The sequence below is a fragment of the Marmota marmota genome, unplaced genomic scaffold, assembly GCF_001458135.2.
Source record: "Marmota marmota marmota unplaced genomic scaffold, marMar, whole genome shotgun sequence".
Taxonomy (NCBI): domain Eukaryota; kingdom Metazoa; phylum Chordata; class Mammalia; order Rodentia; family Sciuridae; genus Marmota; species Marmota marmota.
In genome coordinates this window covers 29,671,876-29,687,575 of record NW_026000142.1, presented here as the reverse complement: position 1 = coordinate 29,687,575, position 15,700 = coordinate 29,671,876, and the positions used below count along the sequence as shown (strand labels likewise).

At 35.4% G+C, this 15,700-nt stretch overlaps 1 pseudogene; it reads left to right on the top strand.

Annotated features, from left to right (window-relative positions):
• The first annotated feature begins 1,370 nt into the window (after window positions 1–1,370).
• On the top strand, window positions 1,371–4,513 carry LOC107144438 (annotated as a pseudogene).
• The last annotated feature ends 11,187 nt before the right edge of the window (window positions 4,514–15,700 follow it).

The window sequence follows — 15,700 nt, the reverse complement described above, 5'->3', positions numbered from 1 at the left end:
TATAACTACTACTCAATTAGTACCATCTGTATGCATAGTGCTGAAGTACATAATAATCAGTTACAATACTTTCCTGTATTGAGATCTTTATAAGGCCTCCTCTTAAATATGAACCTGTTGCATACGCAGTACTATGTGTTAGAAATTGCATAAAGATTTGGCAACATCTGTTTTCACTCTTTGAGGGCAGTTGGACATCTTTCAAATGCAACTATTCTAAGACCACGGAGAAGCACAACCAAGCACATGGAGAGGTCTCATAGAGAACTGAGACCTCATTAAGAGTTCTAAGTGAGCTTCAAACCAACTCTTAGTATCATCTTAGCCATCATAGCAGTGAGGACATCTGAGAGTTGAGCCTACAGTGATTAAGTCAGGTCAGTGTATTTCAGTTGCTGGAGAAATGAACTGCCCCAAAGAGCCTTCCTCAAGTTGCAAAACACTGAGAAAACAAATAAATGATTTCTCTTCTAAGTCACTGATTTTGAAGTATTTTCTTATACAGCAATAGATGGCAAGTGGAGTTTAAGACCTGGTCCTTGATTTCAGAACCCGTCTAACTAAAGATCCTTAAGAAGAGACCCATAACCAGTACAATCTGTAGATATTTACCTGCCTGAAGGGAGCCATGCTGAGCTACATAATTGCTCATTTTTCACCTACAAGAGTTGATATTTGTTAGAACACAGAATGCAGACAATACTTCCCACTTTGGAGTGAAAATGAAACTATTACTGAGCTTTTGTGATATATTAAACTTCAAATCCATTTTCTAAAAAATGGAAAGAAATTTGGTTTATGGCCTTCAATTTATATTTCCTTTTGAAATGGAAAATAGTAGTAATACTTCACTGTTGTCCTCAGAGGAGCCATAATCACTAACCCTTTAAGTGTAGTTTATGGTATGATTGGTATGCATTTCAAGGTATTTCATTAGGAAAGCATTACCAGAGCTAGCATGGTTGATTTTTTTGGTTTTTTTTTTTTTTTTGCATGGTTTTACTATAAAACTTAAGAGATTTATTCTGGCTTAAAATCCAGTAATAATAATGAATTCATTGTTTACTGTATTTGAAACTATCATGATATAGGATAATGGGTTTCCTCTCCATGAGGACCATAATTTGTGCCATACTCCCTTACAGCATATTTAGATGTGCTATATTTTCCATCAGATGCACAGATGAGTTTGATTCAAGAAAACGCACATGCATTCAATTTAGTTTTTAGTAATCTGTTCCCCCATGAATTTCAATCAAATACAGTTAAGAACAACAAAAAGCTTCCTGTGAAGTATAATGCTGTTAACTTCTTATATTGCCAGAAGCATTTATACAAAAGAGGCTTTGGCAAAATTGTTATCATTTTTATTTTGATATTTTGACCTGAGTTTTTATTGGGAAATGCATGTGTTCACAGAAGGACTTTACCTAGAATCAGCTTGACATATGGGACACTGGGTATTCATTTTTATTTTAAATACTTTTTTAAAAAAAAGCTCCAAGAGTTCTCAAACCTATTTATTAATAAATTAAAGTTGCTGCTGTCACTGTCCCAGAGATAGAAAATCTATTAAGCAGTTTAAAGGAAGGGAGGACAGGAAAGTAAAAAGACCAGCTACAGAGAAAATATTTGCAAATTATATTTACAAATGGGATATCTTAATTTTTTCAATTTATATTTGCTTTCCTTTGAAAACATGTAAGATGAATATTTTGTTACTAGATTCTGCTCTGAAAACAGTATTTTTTTTTTGTTCTTTGTTCTCAAACAAGAAATTCAGAAAGGAGAAGCTGGAAGTGGGATGCGAAAGATCTAAGGGCCCAGGAGAACGTGGGGTGGCCTGCAGGTGAGCCGGCTGTCTTGGGTTGCAGGCATGACTGAAGCAAGGAAGCGGAAGGAGCTCCTTCTCCTGATCTACCAGCATCTGGTGCAGTCAGGATATATACGTGAGGTACAGTCAGTGAAAGAGCAGAGTGGCCAGAAAAGATGCTTGCCTCAGCCTTTTACTCTTTTGGACATCTATACACACTGGCAACAGACCTCAGAGCCTGGCTGGAAGCTTAAGGCAGAGAAAGATGCAGCCCTGCAAGGCAAGAAGACCAAAGCATCAGGCAGCAGCAGCAGTTCGGAGAGCTCAGAAGAGGAAAAAGAGGCAGAAGCCGAAACTGTCAAAGCTACCTCTAGACTCACATCTACCAATGTCTCAGCTGTGGGGGCAGATTTGCCATTAAGCATGAAAGAGAAGGCCAAGTCAAAGCCCAAGAAATCTTCTAAGATAGTGAACTCTGTGTCACATCCTGGCCCATCAAAGTCAGTGGTCCATACACTCTCTGGGAATACACCTAAGAAGTCAACAGAGCCCTCAGCAAATACTATCATGGTGTCAGACACAGAAGGAGGGAACTGTCCCAGAACACAGATCCTCTACCAAGCTTGGGACCATGACAGTGGGCCCAGCTGACAGCTCCTGTGACGATCCCTTTAGCTCCAGTGAGAATTCTTCCAGCTCCAGTGAGGATAACTCCAGCTCTAGTTTTGAGACAAACATGGATGCGAAAGCCTCACCAGCTGCCACCAAGGGTCTTCAGTGAAAGGGGCAGCCCAAAGACCTGGGAAGTTGGAGGATATGATATCCCAAGTCAGAGGAGGAGCCATGACCACAACCTTGGAGGCCAAGAAGCCAATAAAGGAGTTGGAGAATAGCAAGGAGTCATTTATGAGTCATGAAGATTTCCCTGTAGTAACACCCAACCAGGATGGTACCTCCAAAACGTCCAGAGGCAAGGCCCTGACATCAAGACCCACTGAGAATGCAGAGGTGTCCTCAGACAGCAGTGGTGAAGAACTGCCATCAATCCAGGTGATTAAATCCTCTCTGATTTTTGTCGACCCTAATGGTCATAGTCCACCTGGCCCAGCTGCTACTCCTACACAGGCCCAAGGTGGGAACACCCTGAGGAAAGACAGGGTCTCTGATAGCACCATCCCACACTTCTCCTCTGAGAGCCAGGATGGGGACCTGATTCCTCCCACGCAGTCCTCCACTTCTGTAGGTCAAACCCCCTTGATGAAGAATATTTTGAAGGAGTCATCAGCAGAGTCCAGTGAGGATGAATTGGTGGCCCCTTCCCAGAGGAAGACCCTCGCCAATTACCAGGCTTCCAAAGTGATTGCAAAGCCAGATTGCAGCCCCTTGTTTTCCTCTACTCTGGTGAACAAAGATGACACAGACAGCAGACTGGAGTCTCAGCAAGCAGGCACCATTACCTTTAAAACAGGTATAAAGGAAGCCACCTCAGGCGCCACATCTGTGAAGCCCACAAAGGGAGCCCATAGCTCCATAGACTCAACACAGGCACTGCAGGGCAGTACCACCCAGTACTTCCTGGGGGTGACCGGCCCCTGAGTAAGGCCCAGATGTGGGATGCTTTGAGGAAGGTTGTGACAGAGGTACTGGAGCAGGAAAGGAAGAAGCCTGCAGATGCTGCCAAGAACATCAGCAGGAAAAGCCGGAAGCGGAAGCTGTCGGGAGACCAGTTAGCTACCACAGCCCCCAAGAGCAAGAAGCAGCAGCTGGTGGCTGGAGAAGGTGGGGAGAGCACTATTTCTTCAGAAAAGGCCTCTAGACCTTCCAAAGGGAAATTAATGAGAGACAAAGCAAAGAAAAAGGGGAAGGGATATTTCACCTCCTAAGGGGCCAAGGAAAATCCAGAAGGGGAGCAGTGATGGTGAAGTTTGAGGGTAGAGAGCAAAATGACTCAAAAAGCCAAAAAGAGAAGAAGAAATCTGATAAAGGTAAGGAATACAAGGACAAAAAGGAAAAAGAAAAGAAGAAAGAAAAAAAAGCCTCAACCAAAGACACCGAATCACTTCTTCAGATGAAAAAGAAGAAAAAAGAAAAAGACAGAAGAGCAGACTACGTGAGAGGCTGGATACAAGACAGGGGGTTCCTAATGGAGTGCGGACCATCTTTAGTCCTCTGACTTCTGCCTAAGTGGCTTGAGACTGAATGTTTAACTTCTCCCTCTGCAGAAGAATATGGCAAATGCAGTATCCCCATGCTGCCCAAGCCTGTGAGCCTGCCAGAACCCTAGGCTGAGGAGGAGGGGCCTTGGGAGTTTGCCCCACTAACCCTACTAACACAGGGCACTTCATATAGATGTGTACAATTATATTAAGTGACTTGTCCCCCAATACATCCAACATGTCCAAAGGCTGAGAATTCCCAACACTTTGCTCTATAGACCCAGTGATGCCAAGTGTGTGCCCATCCCATGCACTTGGTTTCTGGCTGGCCCCAAGCCTATTCCTCTGGTTATGGCTTCTGTGTTTTTTCTCTTTTTGTAAGAACTCAAAATAAAAGACTCAAAGGAAAGGTGGAAAAAAAAGAAATTCAAACTCCTAGATTCTATAGAAATTTATGCAATATTTCCATCATTTTTTTACCTAATATTTCTATTGAAATCATAACCTATGAAGGTAAATCTTTTTTTGAGAGAGAGAGAGAGAGAGAGAATATTATTTAATATTTATTTTTCAGTTTTCGGTGGACACAACATCTTTATTTTATTTTATGTGGTGCTGAGGATCAAACCCAGCGCCCTGCGCATGCCAGGCGAGCTCATTACCGCTTGAGCCACATCCCCAGCCCATGAAGGTAAATGTTTAAAGAAACAAAGGTATTGAGATGAATCTTTGGAATCAGCTTGTGTGTATGTATGTTCAGGATGCTGGGAATTAAACCCAGGACCTCATGTGCGCTAGGCAACAGCTCTGCTACTAAGCAACATGCTCAGCCCATGGGATCAGATTTAAAATGAAATCAACAATAAAGATGGTATGTCCCTGTAACAGTCTTCTTTTAATTTCTGTGACCAAAATACCTGACAAGAATAACTTAGAGGAGGAAAAGTTTATTTTGGACTCATGGTTTCAGAGTTCCAGGCCATGGTAGACAGATTTCTTTGCTCTGGGCTTGAGGAGAAGCAGAGCATTATGGCAGAAGTGTATGGCAGAAGAAGGCAGCCCAGAAGATGCTGTCCAAGAAGTAGAGAGAAAGGGAGGAGCTGGGTGAACAAGATGTAATCTCCAAGGCACACCACCAATGATCCACCTCCTCCAACCATGTCCATCTGCCTATTATTAATTAACATAGAGTTAGTCAAAAGTATTAGGATTAATCCACTGGCTTGTGTACAACTCTTGTAATCTAATAATTTCTCCTCTGAACATTCCTGCAAAAAATTGTCTAACATGAGTTTATTGTAGAGATTGCATTTAATTTGGTAGTTGGATAAACTAAAACTTTTTTTCTATTTCTTCTTGGGATGTAATTGTGCTGTTTCTACAAAGTTCATATGTCTCAAGTAGATCTGAGGGGAAAGATCATGTTGAAATCCTCATTACCTCCTTTAATTTTTAAGATCATTTTATTCACATACAAGACAAGCCATACATAGGTTCTTAGCCCCATCAACTGTAAGTTAAACAAAAATCCCAGGCAGAAGCTTGGCTACAGGGAGTATATATCTCATTAAGACTCAAAGAATATGTATGAAACCTGCCATTCTATTAAGCTTTATAAAATTAAGGTTCAGAGTTCATACTGAGATTAAACATTAATTATTAGAGTCATTAGGAATTATAAAGTCATGATGGGAAATGTAAATGTAACTGTAAGGGATGGAGATTTACTAAAAGATATTTTATAACATTTTTTTTAAAGAGAGAGAGAGAGAGAGAGAGAGAGAGAGAGAGAGAGAATTTTTTTAAAAATATTTATTTTTTAGTTCTCGGCGGACACAACATCTTTGTTTTGCATGTGGTGCTAAGGATCAAACCCGGGCCTCACACATGCCAGGCAAGCGCGCTACCACTTGAGCTACATCCCCAGCCCATTTTATAACATTTAAAAAAAAATTTATTACCACTTTAGAATCTGAATGATTCTTCTAAAGAGAAAAAAAGCAAAACACTATTTAGTTTCATATTCATTGAGTCAGGTCATGATAGAGAATGTTTTGTAATGCTAAAATTATTAATTATATATCCTGCATTTTTAACAACTTCTGACACTTTTGTTTTCTATATTTTTGTTGTCCTACATAAAAATGGCAATTTTAAATAGATCAGAAAAATATTTTTGAATCAGATATTATTTTCCTAAATAATAGACTCATAAGCAAATATATTGGGAAATATTTTTATAACAACTTCCAAATCTTCAAAATTATTTTAACCTTATAAATAATATTTCAAAATTTACAGTTTTTCCTGAACTTCTTAAGCAGAGAATTTGTATTGACCTGTAAAGAATGAGCCCTTCCATTTTCTGCAGCCTTTATATATTAAATGACCTCAATTACAAAATTGAAAGTGTTTCATAAAATATTTTGTATCTTTTAGAAGGCATTGTTGAGCTACTAAAATATTAAGAAACTAATTCATTTAAAGAGCATTTGCTCAGACTCTCATCTTGAATTTACTTTTTGCTGCCAAGACATAGGAGGAAAGAGAGAAAATTCAGGAAAAATGCTTTCTGCACTGGAGAATCTAGTATCAGATAGATCCACTTCAATAAGCTAGAAAACTAAAAAGGTGAAAAGTTTTATGAATAAAGGATTTAGAAGGCTGGAGATGTAGCTCAGTGGTGGAAGACCTGCCCTTAGTCATTCATAACCATAGGCAGGTTTTCCAATGAAATAGCTTTATTTGTGGGTTCTTTAAAAAATTGAAATTTATTAGCTGAAAGTACTTTGCAATTCATCATGCCCTCCAGAACCTAAGGAGAAGCAAATTCAGATCCTATCTGGAGAATCCTGTCTGCAAGCCAGGTTTCAAAGATCCTTCACAGAAAAAAAAAAAATCCAAGGAATATGAACCTCCAATGAAACTCATGAACCAGAAAACCAACAAGGAATGAATTTTTAGATCCAACAGGGGAAAACTAGCTGTATCAAAATATAAGAGTATTTCAGATATTTGACTATCAAACTGTTATGGTTTGAAATATTCCCAGTAAGTTCATGTGATAGACAATGCAGGAACATTCAGAAGTGAAATGATTGAACTATGGGAGATGTAATATAATCAGAGGATTCATTCATGATGAATTAATTAAGGACTACTGATTGGGTGGAAACTGTAGGCAGGTGGGGCATGGGGGTCTGCCTTGGACATTATATCTTGTTTCCCTTGTTCCTCCTTCCCTCTCCCTCTCTCTGCTTCCTGGCTGTCAGAAAGTGAGCAGCATTTTTTCTCTTTCATGCCTTTCCACCAGGGTGTTCTGCCTCACCTTGGGCACAGGTTGATTGAGCCCACCAACTATGGATGGAAACCCTGAAATTCAGAGTCAAAAAAAAAAACCTTTTCCTCCTCTTAGTTGTCAGCGATTCTGGTCACAGTGATAAAAAGCTGATTAACATACAAACCAAACAGATATTTGAAAAAAAGAAAAAGACAACAAAGATATTAACAGGTAATATGACTTTCCTATATAGTAAGCACAGAAAAAACTAGATTAATTATTATACTATCATTAATAAATATAAAGTCATTTTAAAAGAATTACTTTTTCACCTAGTTATGAAGTAATATTTACAAATGGATTAAAAGACAATTATAATAAAATCTGACAAAGGTCTCTAAGATCTTTACAAAAAATCAAGTGCTGAAATACACTGAAAGGATATAAATAACTGGAAAAACACAGTATGTTCATAGTTTGAAAGCTGCCATATATTTATGATGTTAATTTTCCCCCAAATGATCTTAGACTTAATAGGACTCTTTTGGAATTTGACAAGTTAAAATTTCAGATTCTAAAACTTACATAGAATGACTAAGGACCAAGTATAACTAAGACATTTATTTATTTATTTATTGTTATTTTTTAGTTATAGTTGGACACAATACCTTTATTTCACTTATTTATTTTGATATGGTGCTGAGGATTGAATCCAGGGCCTCATGCATGTAAGGCGAGTGCTCTATTCCTGAGGCACAACCCCAGCCCCTAACTAAGATATTTATGAAGAAGAAAAAGCTAGAAAGACTACATAAATTACCAAGAAGCAAACCTTGTTCATACAATACAAGTTGCTATGGACACAGTATGATACAATTAATTTTGAGTAAATAGTGATAGGATAATTGTTTTTCCATGAAATTGGGTTCTTTTCTCAACTCACATGCAAAAACTCAACTCTAATTGAATTAATAGTTAAATGTGTAAGACAACAATATAAAACCTTGGAAAAATAGAGAATAACATTCTTATGAATATGAGATTGTGATTGTTCATACAATACATAATAAGAACAAATAATAAAAAAGATATTGATACATATTGAAGCTGTTATCAAAAGATACAAAAATATATGGAGCTGAGCGCAGTGGTGCATGCCTGTAATCCCAGTAACTCAGGAGGCTGAGGCAGAAATGAGTTCAAAGTTAGCCTTATCAACTTATTGAGGTCCTACGCAACTCAGTGAGATCCTGTCTCTAATAAAAAATACAAAAAATGGGTGGGAATGTGGCTAAGTAGTTAAGAGCCACTGGGTTCAATATCTGATAGCAAAAAAAAAAAAAAAAAANTAGAGAGAGAGAGAGAGAGAGAGAGAGAAAGAGAGAGAGAGTGAACAATAGAGAGAGAGAGAGCATGTGCAAGAAATTGCAACTGATTAAGATCAGTAAGTTTTAAGTTTTATAAATAGCCCCTATAAATCAATAATAAAATCAAGTAACATTCATTGTATGGTATTTATTCATTCAACCTCCATTCCATTCTGTGCTTAGCATTTCTTCTTGGAACTTAGATCCTATCAAACAAAAACCTGCTTTTACCAGATTACCAAACAAAAACCTGTGTTTACAAGATTACCATATAGACAAGTTTCCTGGATGTTTATCCTCCTTCTGCTTCTGCTCTCACCACTTTGTCTTTCTCTCCCCACAGATTCACTAAAGTATAAATTACTACAATAAATACATTCATTTTGAACATACAATCTAACAAGTTTTGGTATTGTTTGTAGCTTTTTATACATAACCAAGATATATAATGAAATATTTACCTCAAATTATCTTTTGTGCCATTTTTTCAATCAATCCCTAATCCAACTGCCAGACCCAGGCAACATTTATCTTCTCTCTGTTGTAATAATGCTGCTTTTAAAAGATATCAAATAAAAATAACTGTATAGGATATCCTGTTTTGTGTATGAACTCTTTTACATAGCATGCTTTTGAAATTGTATCAACAGCTTGTGTCTTTTTATTGCTGAGCAGGATTTCCTTTGTTAGAATATATCACAACTTGTTCATCCATTCACTTCTTGATGGACATTTGGTTTGTATAATAATTTTTTACTATTAAAAATAAAACTTTTATGACTATTTGTATACCAATCTTCATCTGGATCTATACTTTTATTTTTCTTGGTAAAAATCAAGAGTGGGATGTCTGGATCATATGGGAGGTATATGTTCAAATTTTTAAGAAACTGTTTCTCAAAGTAGCTATATCATTTTTTTTCTTCCCACCAATAGTTATAGCTGGACACAATACCTTTATTTCACTTATTTATTTTTATGTGGTGCTGAGGATCAAATCCAGTAGTGTTCCAGTTACTCCATAGCCTTGCCAACACCTGGCATTATCAATCTTCTTTTTTTTTTTGTCCCTTAACCATTGAGTCATATTCTTAGCCTGTTTTCTATTTTTATTTTTGAGACAGGGTTTCGCTAAGTAGTATAGGGCTTTGCTAAGTTGCCGAGAGTGACTTGCACTTGAGATCCTCCTGCCTCAGCCTCCCTAGCTGCTGGGATTATAGGCATGCACCACTACATCTGGCACCAGTCTTTTTAATTTTAGCCATTCATTTGCAGTCTTTAGGGAAATCACTAAAAAAGGAATGCTAAATCTACAGCTAGAGGGACAACAGGGCTGCCAAAGGACACAAAAGTTCTGTTAGGAAGTATAAATTCAATAGATCTGCTGTAGCTCTTGTTGATGATAGTTAACAATCTATTGTGTACTTGAAAATTACTATTAAGTGTTCTCACAAAAAATGGTATATGAGTTAATGCATGTGATAAATAGCTTGGTTTAGCCATTCCATAGTTTGTGTGTGTGTGTATCTCAAAACATTTGTGTAACAAATGTGTATACTTTTCACTTGTCCAATAAAAACAAATAAGTAAATAAATAATAATTTTTAAAAGTCAGTAGAGCTTTTAAATAAATTGGAATTGAGAAATTGGTAGAGAGATATATAAGAAACAAAAAGAAAATCCCCAAAACAACAATACTGACATATTTTACATCATATTCAAAGTTAACATGAATCTTAGATCAAAGTGTAAAACTTAATACTGTCATATTTTGAGATGCAAATACTTTATGAACATGTCTAGGCAAAGATATTTTAGATACAACATGTAAATCATGATCACTACAATAAAAATTGACAATAGCTCTATTTTAATCATGAATGTTTGTTGAATTTTGACACTTACTTTTTTCCTTCCCAGTTTCTCCCATGTTTGTGTCATGTTTAATTCCTATAATAGCTCTCTTCTTTAAATATGTATAGTAGATCTGCTTCTATACCTGAGCTCTAATTGATTCTGCTTTCTGACCAATTTCTCTTCCAGGGTGTACTACTGCATTATATCAGGGACACATGTAACTTATGGCATGATTCCCTAATACTATGTAGAGAAGATCAGTTATATTAGTCGTAATGCCTACTACATATTTATAGGCAATATGAATAACATCATATTGCCTACAAATATGTAGGAGGTCCTTGAATCTTTTTTTCAATCAGTCCCTAACCTAGTTGCCGGACCCATGTAACACTGTTGTAATAGCATGTTCTTTTCTAGATACCATGAAGATAGAATTATATGCTCATAATCGTTTTTTTATGATTTCTTTCACACATCATGATGTTTTAGAAATTTACCTATGATTTCTGTTTATAACAGCATGAAAAAAATTAAACATTTTTCCTTTCTCTAAAAGGCTGATAAAGGTATTAATTATCAAGAACTAATAATTTTTAGTACATATGTATAAAATGACATTTTAAATTATGCAAATGAAACAAAGACTTGCAAGAAGTAGACAAATCTGCCTTTATAGAGATATTTATTATTTATACACTCTCTCAATAATATAATAATTCAACAAAATCTAGTAAGGATATAGAAGTTTAAACAGTAATCATAGCCAACTCAGTTGACATTTATAATATATTTCATGTAAAAACAGTAGAATAGCAAATTTTTTAAAAGTGTTTTGGAATATATACCATGACAGATACTATTTTAGGCGGCCATAGAAAGTTCAAGTTATTTAAGAGGATCCAAATCTAACAAAGTATGGTTTCTGACTGTGATCATATTAAAATAGACATAAGTACCAGTGATACCTGGAAAATCTCCAAATAATTGGAATCTAAGTAACACACATAAATAACTCATGGTTCAAAAAAGAAATATGTCAGTATATTGATCTATAATGACCAATGATTAGAAATAAATCAATCTGAATAGCCATATATCTATTGAAAGAAATTTAATTTTGAGTTAAAAAAATCCCTCATAAAGAAAACTTCATGCTCAGGGGACTTCAATTTCATTCAACATAAGAAAGAATACCAATTCTAATTAAACTCTAAGAGAGAATCAAAGAGAAAGTCAGCTTCATATCCTGATACCCTCAGCCTAATTACCCTAATACTAAAACTAGAAAAGACATTGCAGGAAGGGAAAATAAATGAAAATAGATACAAAACTTCTTAACAAAATTTTAGCAAATATATCATAACCATATATAAAAAATAAATATATGTAATACATCCTTATAAAAATTATAGGAAATATAAACTAATATGCAGAACCATAAGTAGCTGGGTTTAGCCATTCCACAGTGTATACATATATCAAAACATTTTGGCCAGTTGTTGGCAAAGGTTAAAGGGGAGTTGTGGGGACAGTGATTTACAAAGAGGCACAAGGAAATTTTAGGTTGAAGAATATGATAATTGTATTTATTTGTTGAGGCTTTAATGGGTGCATACATATATCAAAACATAAAATTTCATGCTATAAAATGAGCAGTTTATTGTACACAAATTATATATCAAAAATATAAAATAGTAGAAATCAATGTTTCTAACTTTTTATATATGCATAAAATTAGATTTCTGAGATTTCTTTCAGTTCTAAAATTCTTTGAATCAACAATAAAGCTGCATATTGTAGTGACAGAGGAATCTGCTCATTATTTGTGCATTCAGTAAATCATCTCTTACTCTACTTTATTAATATGCACATTTTCAAACAGTTTAATTTTTAATGAGCAAGAAAGCTGAGAATTTACTGAAATTAGAGCTTATAATTCAGGGTAAATTTTGTGAATTTCAATTTACATTTACCTAAAACATATTTGTTATCTGTGTTCCTGTTTAGTTTTGTCTGTAAAGTTTCTTGGAAACTCCAGAAAAGAGCTGGTTTTTAGGACAGTAATGGAAGCACATCTGGAGAAACACACTTAATACATTAAGATAGATAAAATAATTTGAGAAAATACAGTATTTAAGAGATTAAGTCCAAACTCTGATATTTTAGTTTAGAAAAGTGAGACCCAGGGAACTTGATATATGCTGAAGGAAAGTAACTGTGGTAATGACAGCTTAGAAGTCCTGATCAATCTGTTCCATATGCAGAGTCATACTCTGTCTACCTCAAATAATGATACAACTTATTTCTTGGGTTTTAGGGAAAAAATTCTCCTCTATCGTTCCCTAAATTTAGAACGAGATAATTTCATAGTTTGAAAAATATATTCCTGATTAAAAAAAAATGGTAAAACCAATTCAGACAACTATAAGGAAAAACTTATTTTCTACAAAACAGCAACAGAACTGATGCCTTCTCACAATAACTTGTCTACCTCGGGACACTAATTGTGAGCAGCAAAGTGAGGACAACTAAGGTGGACTTATAGGAATTTAGTCAGTAAGTAGTTAACTTGTCTTCCAGGTTTTTTTTTTGCCAGTTTTTTATTAACAGTCCTTCAAGAGGTATCATCAGCTCTAACAATTTCCTCACAACGTCTCCTCCAGGATTCATTGTCCAATACTATACGTACTCACATGAGATAAAAAGACATTTAGATTTTGATGGCTCTGAAAATTACCTTTCATTTTCAGCAGAAAAAAAATCACTTAATGGAAGCCTTTTTCTTAAACCAACAAGCACCACAGAGTTAAGTGGACCTTAACAGATGGAGCAGATGGAGCCGGGACAGAAGCAATAATGGAAAGCAGGAGGGGAAAGCCAGAGAGTCCTGGAGGCAAGGAACACAGATGACCATTTTTGGTTTGGGGCTCTTTATTACATTTTTATCAAGTATAATTTACCTGTCTTACATTTAACCAGCTCAAGATTTCATCAAAAAGTAACATCATAATTTAGGAACTTGCCATCAGCTTGTCTGGAAGGTCTAATTGTTTTATAATCTAACAATAAAAGAGCCATACGCATGGGTGTTCATTCTATTAGGGGTTTTAAGACCAGATTTTAGGGATCCACATCAAGTAATACATTCCTCATTATTTGGCGTGTTTTCCTGAAGCATGCCATCTGCTTCTCTTTTTATAGCCGTAGGTATTTTTTGTCTGGAACACATTCCTTTATATACCGTCTCATCCTCTTAGCCATTCATTTGTTTCAAAACTTTAGAAAAATAGTTTTCATGTTGAAATAAAATAGACAAACTATTTTGCCTACAATTTATTCTCTTTGGAGAATACTAAAGATAAACAAATTATTCTCAGGTAAATCCATAAGGAGAGGAATGTTCTAATGTTAAAAATTTACAAATTATTATGCTGAATTATTAGATTAAAATTGCAAAAATCATGTACAGAGTCTAGGGGATTTATTTTTTGTTTATTTGGGGTTCTGTTTATTTTTACTTTATATTTTAGGTGGTGAAACCAAAAAATTGGAAAAAATATGTTTTAGAAACACTGTCTAGTTTGCCCTTTGATGCTAAAAATCACTACTCTTTAAAAAAATCACTATTCATTTAAAAAGCAAATGGTAAATTAGTATGACCAGAGAAGGCAAGGAATCAGAAATTTCATGTCTCCTTACAATGTCACAAATCTTTCATTTATTCTCAACAGTTAATAGTCTTTTTCCCCCCATTTTTGCTACATAGAAACATTTTGGTTCAATGGTTCACTGCCTATAAATGACTTGGGAAGTTGAAAAATGCAAGATGAGGATGGCAAATAAACTTTTGACAAAAATAACCAGTAGGGAGAATGGAAAAATGCTAAAATTGGAAAAGGGATTCACTTTCTCAATTCTGAAAAGGAAGACATTTTTTATCTATAAAGAGTAGTCTAAGATTTGTCTAAAGACTAGCATTGCTTAAGAAGCCTACCATGTTACTACAAAAAAACTCAATATCAGCCTGCTCCAAGCCAATTTCTACATAGCTATTTATAGCTCTGTAATACTGATTAAGTTACCAGATTATCCATTAGACTCACAATGCCACAAACAGAAGGAAGTGAAGGAATGATTAGAGACTGGGTAGATTTTGAAGCCCGCATGTATACAGAGCTGGTTGAGCCTTACAATAGTTGTCTGTACATTAAGAATGGTGGCTTCTGGGGAGCAGAATCAGTGCAGAGGAATACATACTGACAGTTATGGGACACAAAAGGACCAAGTTTATTAGTTTAAGCAATATTGTGAAGTGCAGACAGCAAGGTATATAGAATTAGGAGGCTTGAGAGCTTGAATCCATATTTGACACCTACTAGTAGACACTGAGGAGCTTTGTAGTCATGCAAATTTATACATAAATATTAGCTATTATTATCTTTACTTAGAAGCTCTACATCTTAGTTAATGCAATATATTTATTCTGGGTTAAAATAATAGTTTATTGCTGACACAAAATTAATTTGTAAGTTAAAACTTTTTTTTTCTATTCCTAATCTGCTGTAATGATAAATCTTCATAGATCAATCAGGTTTGAATGTAATCTAACAAAAACTGGATAATAATTTTAGAATACCTTTATCAATTCAATTCATAAAGCAAAATGGAATTTATTCAATACCAGCATGAACTTGGTACCATTAGAAGGAAGGAACAATTCTATTTCCACATTTTATTTCAGTTGGAAAACAGTTAGCACAGGTAAACATGCATCTTTACACGCAGACGAGACGTTTGTTTAGAGCCTCATCTATTAAGCATGTCATTTTTATTTATTTATTTCTTTTTTCTTTTTTTTTTGTTGGCTGTTCAAAACATTACATAGTTCTTGATATATCATATTTCACACTTTGATTCAAGTGGGTTATGAGCTCCCATTTTTACCCCATATACAGATTGCAGAATCACATCAGTTACACATCCATTGATTTACATATTGCCATACTAGTGTCTGTTGTGTTCTGCTGCCTTTCCTATCCTCTACTATCCCCCCTCCCCTCCCCCCCCTCTTCTCTCTCTGCCCCCTCTACTGACATTCATTTGTCCCCCTTGTATTATTTTTACCAACTAAGTAATTTTCTTTCAGTGTTTGAAATATGTTATTCCAGGATCTTCTAGCTTTCAGAGTCTGTGTTGAAAGATCAGCTGTTATCCTGAGTGGCTT